At 40.0% G+C, this 8,441-nt stretch overlaps 1 long non-coding RNA gene and 1 pseudogene across 1 annotated transcript in view; one reads left to right on the top strand and one right to left on the bottom strand.

Annotated features, from left to right (window-relative positions):
• Nucleotides 1-453, top strand: part of LOC138043029 (uncharacterized) — a 2,438-nt gene extending 1,985 nt beyond the window's left edge. The window contains exon 3 of the long non-coding RNA XR_011131174.1: nt 1-453. This exon is cut by the window's left edge and continues 40 nt beyond it. This is a non-coding gene — a long non-coding RNA (uncharacterized lncRNA).
• On the bottom strand, nt 440-7,313 carry LOC138043028 (uncharacterized; annotated as a pseudogene).
• Nucleotides 7,314-8,441: the final 1,128 nt, after the last annotated feature.

The following is an 8,441-nucleotide window of genomic DNA, read 5'->3' as shown; positions in this document are numbered from 1 at the left end:
GAAGGAAAGACACGTAAATTAAGGCATGACGAAGTGACAAATAAAGAGTGAAGTATATTCTCCTTTCATCCAAACCTAATTGTGGCACTGAAAATACATTATCCTACCTTTAAAGAGAGCATAAATGAAAAACGACAACACTTCAAACTTTTTTGCTTCCGCCATCGTGAAATTGATTCCCGTCGTATTGTACCGGTATTCTGGTCAGGCGGTAACATTTTCATGTGGTATGCAAAGTAGGGACGTCACGCGAAAGCTATGAAGCAATTTCGTACTTTTCTTGTGCCAGAATTTTCCTTATTAATTGTCCACACCCTTTCATCAGTCTCAAATCAATCGTTTGTCCATTACTATAAACAGAGGAGACCTTGCAGTAACTAGGTCATCTCACTCCGTTTGTTCTGCGTTTTCCGAAAACAAAAAATTAAAGGAAAATGTATGTCTTTTACAAAATTTTATTAAAACTTTTCTAAATGATCTTAACGTCACAATGGGCGATGAGATTTTAAATGGCAAATGACGTGTCCACAAACAAGAAATCACTGAATTAAGCAAGCAACCAAGCTAGGCCACCACGCAGACGTTCTTTGGGTTTCGTCAAGCGTTCCTGCCCCACTAACGTCTGCTGAAACGAAAAACCACTTTCGTTCAACGGCTGTTTGCCCACTATTTAGAAACCAATCAGCGTTGACTAATTGTGTTGTGCATAGCCAATCACCCGCTGCGAAAGAATGAGCATACCCAAAACTGGAAAACGGCCTCTGATTGATCCTTAATCCACGAACGGTAGTGGTTTCTCGTTTCACTGAGACGTTAGTGGGGAAGGAACGCGTGACGAAGCTCTAAGAACGTCTGCGTGGGAGGCGAGCCACCGGGAGGTACTAGTCAACGCTTGGTCTGACTCAGTTTGATTTCTCACAGAAAGTATATTGCAGTGTTCCTACATTGCAAGTAACTTAAATCCAGATGTCATTATTAGTTGGACTGTCGACGTGAAACCATGAGATACTGACATCGTTCACGTGACTGCAACCAGCTAGGCTGGTCATCTAATAATTCGTTATCGCAGTTAGGAAAATCATGTTCAATATGACGAACAAACTCATATGATTGGTTCTTGACTTATTGGGTCGAGCTTGTGGTGTCTCTGGGAAGAGAGGGAGAGAAAAAGAGGCGATCAGTATCAAAAGTGTCGCAAAAATAAAATGGCGTTTAGTTAATTAATTTATGCAATTATTGACATGCACCTTGAGGGAGATTTGACAGCTGCAAATGAGCCTAGAGGAAACCATCTTTCCAAAGAAAGAAAGTTTAATATCGATGGGTCCATATCTTGAACGAGCCACGTAATTCCCGATAATCGAAATCTTGCTGAAATATGGCAAGGTCTGGAGGTAGCAACAATTGCAATCTTCCCTAGTCTCGAGGACCCAAAGGAACCTACGGGATACTAAGGAATTTCTTGTGGCAATAAAGAAAATACAGTTTTCTTTACGTTCACTAAGTGCAATGTGGTGCGGCGTATAGTCCAAAGTAGAAGATTCAGTGTTAATGCGGGCTAGAGATGCCGCCGACTTTCTGAACCTTATTCTACCTTCCCGATGCTCTTCCTCTTGAGAAATCATCGTACCTCGTCCGAAATGCACCCAAACAAAGAAACCTTAAAAAGCTCTTAACTCGTGATATCTCTGTTTGGGAATGATCTCATTCACTTATGCTGTCTCAGCTAGATTCAAGCATCGTTGCTTTTCTTACCTGTTGTCGAAGACGATGGCCGGCAGTCATCCGTCGGTTGAAACTCCTTCAGTTCTCTTGGAGAGCTCTTTAGGATGGAATCGAAAACTTGCGAAGGCTCACGCACTTGGTTTTCTGTAAAAACATGCGAAGAAGTTAAAAGGAAAAAAAGGAAAGGAAAGAAAGTTAAACGCTGGAGCACTAATTGGAGGTACTGTAAACTGAAATCAACAAATTATCACAAATCGAAATTTGGTATTTGAGGAGTGGGGAAAACCGGAATACTCGGGAAAAACCTCTTGGAGCGGAGTAGAAAATCAACAAACTCAACCCATACATGACACCGAGTCTGGGAATTGAACCCAGGCAACAATGTTGGGAGCTCGAGGTGGGAGCTCGAGGCGAGTGCTCCCACAACTGCGCCAGCCCTGCACCTCCGTGACCGATTACCAAAGCCTCTGCTCATGGTATGCAACATCTTATAATGTAATCATTGGAAATTATTCACAGTACCTTACCAATTGCCATGCATGTAAATACGATTTTGAAACATTTCTATAAAGTTCTGTTATGTTGGGTTAAAGGTCCTTTATGATAGAAGATCTGTGAAATTCATACATTGGAAATGCGGACATGTAACGATGCAGCCCTTTATGGAACAACTAAAGCAATGAAAGCAGCCTTAAAATATTCTGTCTATCATCGGGACTGCAACCCATGGCAGGCTAATTTCGTAGCACTCCGATTTAAGCAATAGAGGCCGTTTTCCGTGTTTCTAAACACGAGGGGGAGTTGGGAGAATTCGAGACAGTTATGCAAACCCGAGACGCAGTCGAGGGCTTGCATAACTGTCAAGAATTCTCTCACTTTCCCGGGTGTTTAGATGAAGCTATGGAAACACGGAAAACGTTCTCTATTGCTTCTATAAAGATAATTCGGCAAATGAAGGAAACAAATGATGGCAAATTCTTGATTGAAACATATTTTCTCGACACACGCTCATATTTCCTACCAGCCAACCAAAACGCGCGTCTGACGGCATATAACCAATCGAAATTCGTGTGATGTCACAGCCGTGTTTCCATACTCTCATCTAAACACAGCTATTGACCAATGAGAGTGCGCGTACTATCCTAGTTATTTTATAGAGTGTTTTGTTGTGAGCGTACGCATTAGGTTTGAAGGTGCGCAAGCTAGGAAGAGAAATCATGCTCAGTTTAATCTAATGGTGGCTGGCTACTTATTTGTTAATGGCCACAATGCAAAAAGCTAACGACTAAATAGAGACCTTTGTTTCCTTGAGAGGATTTATTTTTATTATCACGAAATTCATGTGTCCAATTTAAAGGAAAGTTCTCACAAGTGCACTAATTTCGCCTTTGAGTCTTATTACATCTGATTTGTTGTTTTATTAAACCTAGCTGAGTTAAACGGAATGGTATCGACAAGATTAATATATTGGCATATCGGAATATTTATACAAACAATGCAATCTTGACGAAATCTGTCTGCACATTGAAAGAAGGGCTGAAACTAATAAAGGTAACGATTATCCTCTTATATTAGAAGCAAGATTGTACTAACCATCTCCAATGATTCTAAATTTGATGTTCACACAGTCCTGAATATTGCTTTCTTCTTCGCTAATGTAAAATATCTGCCATGAGGGGATATCCAACAATTCCGAAACAGTTCTTGCGAAGTTTTTCCTACCAGAAAATAATATTATTAAGGCTATATCTAAAAAGCAAATTCAATATTTAAAGTAAATCTCCACTCTCAAGAACGAGGATTTTTCGGTGATGACGATAGTGACGATGAGGATGGGGGTTTTGCTTTTGTTGCTGGTGCTGGTGGTCTAATTGTTGTATATATATTTGCAGTTGATTATGAGCTATTATGGAGTTGCAACAATCGTTATTAGAGACGGTTTGCCGGGGATAACCCTATCCATCAGTTAAGTCATAATCCAGAGGACAAGTGCTATCCAAAACCAATATTAAGCTTTCTACTGAATGGTGATTTAATTTACCTAGTAGATGGAGCTATTCAACCATTATACGGCAGGTCATTTGAAAGGCTCGAAACTGAGAAGATCCGAAGATGCAATTTCTGCAGCCTATCATGAAGTCATAGAAAGAGAGGTTCGATTATGTGATACAATTTTTTAACCCTTTTATTCCTTTGAATCTCCGTTCCCAATCAAGTGTGAAATGTGATCATCTTCAAAGCTCACCGCGAAAATCCTGGTCCTTTTACATATTCAAGTGACTTTTCCACATATATGGACTCCACAAGTTTGATAGTACCGCAGGCAAGACGAGCTGAACCACCATTTTCTGCATGGACCACGATCCCGCGTCCAACAACTGAGGAAAAAAATCATCCATACGTCATACTTGATGTAAAATAGTCTCTTTAATGGAAGAGACAACCTCTTACAAACCGTGGGACAAAGAAAAAGCGACCTGCTTCACTGAGTTCAGGAAAAAAAATAACATGCACTGATAATTATACGTAGTGTAGCCACTGCAACAGAGGCCTGCATTGCAGCTTTTTGGCGCAAATTCGTTCTCCCTTAACGCGCCTGACGATCAAATCTCAACTTACGTTTTCACCCACAGTTGTAGTTTTTACGGCTCAAGATGATCTTACCGGACTTGTCTCCGAACAAGGGAAGATCAGGATCAGTGAAGAACTGTTTTCCGAAACCAATATTCAACCGTGCATGCTTGCCTGAGAGATCTCCAACTTCACAACGCATCATGTTGTTAGAAAGGCACGAAGTTTTGTAGGTTCCCTGAAAGCCGAAGAAATATTGCAGCTTTTTTCAACCCGATGGAATCAATTATAAATTCGTTTTCACTTTAACACGTTTCTCTTTTTTTTCCATACTTGCATGGCAAGATGATAATGAAAGCACAAAAAAGAATGACATTCGATACTTACGGACAAGTAGACGTTGTAGGGGTTATAATGAGGTCCAAGACTCTTACACCTCTTTCCCATTTCAGCGAAGGTGTCATTTCCTTCAGGGTTTACATGCACGTGCCATTGATGGTCCAAACTCTGATGAAGGAAAGAAGATCATTTCAAATTCTGTCGTTTGGGCGCTTCATTGATGCCTAAAATCACGATTAGTATTATTATAACTTTTTTTTTCAAATCGTGGATGATTGATTCAGTGATTGTGCCATTGATGGCTGCACTGATTGGAGCCTGTATGCCTTTTGGAACATTGATTTGATAGTTTGATCGATTGCCATTGAACCTTGGTCCCGTGTTCATTTTGTGGCTTCATATGGATATTTTATAGACAAATTTATGATTGTTTCATAAAAGTGACATATTTTGTCAAGGTACAGTTCATATTTGTTACCTTTTTGCTGGAATTGGTGGCATAGTTCAAATCAATGTAAATCGATGTCTCTTCAGATGCCATGAACTGCTCATGGGACTTCTGTTGAGTCTAAAGAAAATATAACAGAAGAAGCAGGCACAATATGAGATATCTTTTCTTTTGATTACATTGAATGACTAAAACAGTGAAACTTGGCTTTTGCGTTAAGTCTCATTTCAGCAGTCAATGGAGCATCCACCTTCCTCAGTCCGAGCTCATTTATCAGTTTTTCTCAGTTTTTTCTGTTCTCTTGATGTGTAATGTATAACCATCGAGAGTTATTTCTCTAGAACGTATGGAAGAATGAAACTGACTAGCTTACCAAAAGAATGTAACCCTCCAAAGCAGGGCCTTTGAAAGTCACTATCGCCTTCATGAGAACATCACGGTTCACTACGGTTGGATTGTCTGTACACACCCACCTACTACTTCCCATTGCTTTCGTTTTGGATAACAATTGATCGTCCATGGATGCTGTTCTTGCCAAACAAAGGTAGGTTGAAGTCGAAGTGTGTCTTGTTGTAATATGTATAATTGTAAAAGATCCATATTTTCCACTGAGATCGCCGATTTCATATTCATCATTTGTCCCTATAAAGAAATATGTTGGTATGACAAGATGAAAGATGAGATTTTCTTCACACTACTATTGACAAATTGAAAAATCCTAGGTTCATATGAACAGATGGAATTGAATCCCCAAGCAGGAACAACGATTAGCTGGATTCTAAAACACTTAAGTGCCTTATTCTTCAGAAATGACTGAAAAGCGTCCAGGAATTTCATTGACGAACTCTTGTTATGGAAATTAAGGATAATGATCTATTGATTCTAAAAATGCATATGGCTCCTTTAAAAATTGCAATTAAAAGTTGGAAAAGAAAAGGACTTTGCTTCATACCAGTTCCAGGAAAAGGACTTGATTTCACATCGACGCCAAAAGAATTCCAATGTCCACCCAGATTGCCACCTGCACATGTTTCACTTCCTGTAAATTTCGACCCCCACGGCATGGGATAGTTGTGCACGTGGTATCCCTCAGCTTTTCTTTTCAATCCAGTCAAGCTTATTTCTGTTATGGTGGGATCAAAAGGAGACCGCTGAGTAAACCTGAAATAACCATCGATACCGTCATGAACGCTTGCCGTGAAGGTCGCTTTTACAACCATTGGTTTCACTGTCATAATCGTGGCACATGCAAAAGGTCTGTCTGGATCTACTTTTGAGAACAGCACTATCGTTTTCCCGATGACATTGTTCGTTCCACTCAGCGGCAGGTTGGTGTCAGTAAATGCAGCTTTTGCTTTCGACATTTCCTTTGTTGCCATAGAAACTGTAACGTCACCGTGCTTCGCGCACATATCACCAATGGGACAATTTTCTTGTTTTTCTTTGCTGCAATTGTGTCCATCGATACTATTTGGGTTAAAAATCTCGCCAGGAATTTGGCAAGAAACTGTACCTTGGTTAATCTGCCATAGAAATTGACTTTGCAATTCTGCAGCGTTGACATAAAAAAGGTTGACGAATAGACTGGTGTCTGTGTCTGAGTTGTTGACGACTTGTCTCAAATAAACATAACCTGCTGCCGGATATTTGAAGACTGCTTTCGCCGTTATCATTTTCTCCTTGGGACTTATCAATGCGCATGCCTTTGGCATGTCGCTGCTGTACAGCACGAGTGTCTTATCCATGATGCTATTTGGTCCAGTGATCGGAATCATCATGCTCTGGTGTGTAAAATTCCCCTTTGAGTTGTTGGCATTCAGGTTCCCAAGCATCCCCGCTAAGTCCCCAACAGCACAGTCCTGGAATCTCGAGTTACTAGATAAAGTGCAGGAGGTACTGTAGTTTGAAGATTTTGCAGCTATTGTAGGATCATATAATGCTCCAACTTCGCCTTCGTGACAACTCATAGCCGCGTTTCCATTGTAAATCATGGGTAGTTGTCGTATGCTCCATGTCAGAGTCTCGTTGACTCCCTCTAAATGGACCGTGATGTGTGTAGGACCACCATCGTGCACTTGGGAAAATTTGACGTCACTATTTATTCCACTCATGCTGAAGAGAGCTTGTAGTTGATGATTTGTTGCTGACAAACATTGAATTAAACATCCTAGATGACAACCAAGACAAAAAGGAAAAGGAAACTGATTAGTGTTGAATTCAGGGTTTCAAAGAGATGTATTTCAAATCAAATTCGTCTTAGTAGAGCAAACGGAAAACATCACAGCCTCGAAATGCACTTGAATTTCGGCTTTATTCATTCTTGCGTTTTTTTAAGGAATGGTAGTGATTTTCGCCATACCCATGATGGCAATCGGTTCGGGCTTCCTACGAGAGATTTTTTTCGCCGTCGTTTTCTGACAAAAATGATTTCCAATCTCTTCTCTATCTTATATTGAAAACACGCCAATTGTCGGGTTTCCGTAGCAAAAATATTTTTTGAAAAAGGCTTTTAGTTTCTGTTGAGAAAGGAGTACTGGGTATAAATAGGCTGGTACTCCAGACTTGGGCTTGTTCCAGAAGTTGAGATTTAAGTTGACCTTGGAAACATCTCTTACTTGATCAAACAAAGGGTGTCATGTGCTCCAAGGAACGAATATCGGTCTTGCATACAATATAAAATAAACGAGAATGTACTTTTCTTTATGATTGTGCTTCGATCTAAGATCTTAAAGTATTGTTTGAGTAGTTTGATGAGTAAAAAAGCTGAAATGAAACCTCGCTTAATATAATTCGATCCGAAACAATTTCTTTGCATCAAATAGAAAATCATAGTGATGAAAAATATACAACTGTTGATAAACCACTCAGAATAAAAAAAACTGTGAATAAGCTTGTCTGCAAGTTGGCGGTTGAAAATCATAAACACTCCTGAGGCACGTCTGAAAGATATTAGACTATCACACGATAGAGTTGATAACGTAGATTGACCACCGTAAAGGGATCCTAAAAGCTGATGATTTCACGGGTGACGCCCGAAATCATAATACTCTATTTTTCGAGCATGATCCGACAGACCCTAAGAACAACAGTGAGCGAGCGTAAATCAGCGTCATTTTGGCAGGAAAAACGTGATACCGGCGTTATTATTAGCAAAGATATCGTCGTGTCAAAACAAGTCAACAACACGGTAGCAGTTTTGGCACGATTTTTTGACCAGCAAAAAGGGTCAGCTACCAGCAATAAGAATACCTGAGCAACCTATGCTGCTAACAAAGGGTAAGATTAATCGTTCGGGTTAGATATTTTTTAAGTATTTTCTCTAAAAACGGACAGTCATATCTCGTTCTCTTCCTGGTCC

This window comes from Montipora capricornis, chromosome 3 (genome assembly GCF_036669925.1).
Source record: "Montipora capricornis isolate CH-2021 chromosome 3, ASM3666992v2, whole genome shotgun sequence".
Classification (NCBI taxonomy): Eukaryota; Metazoa; Cnidaria; class Anthozoa; order Scleractinia; family Acroporidae; genus Montipora; species Montipora capricornis.
This window is presented reverse-complemented; position numbering and strand designations above follow the sequence as displayed.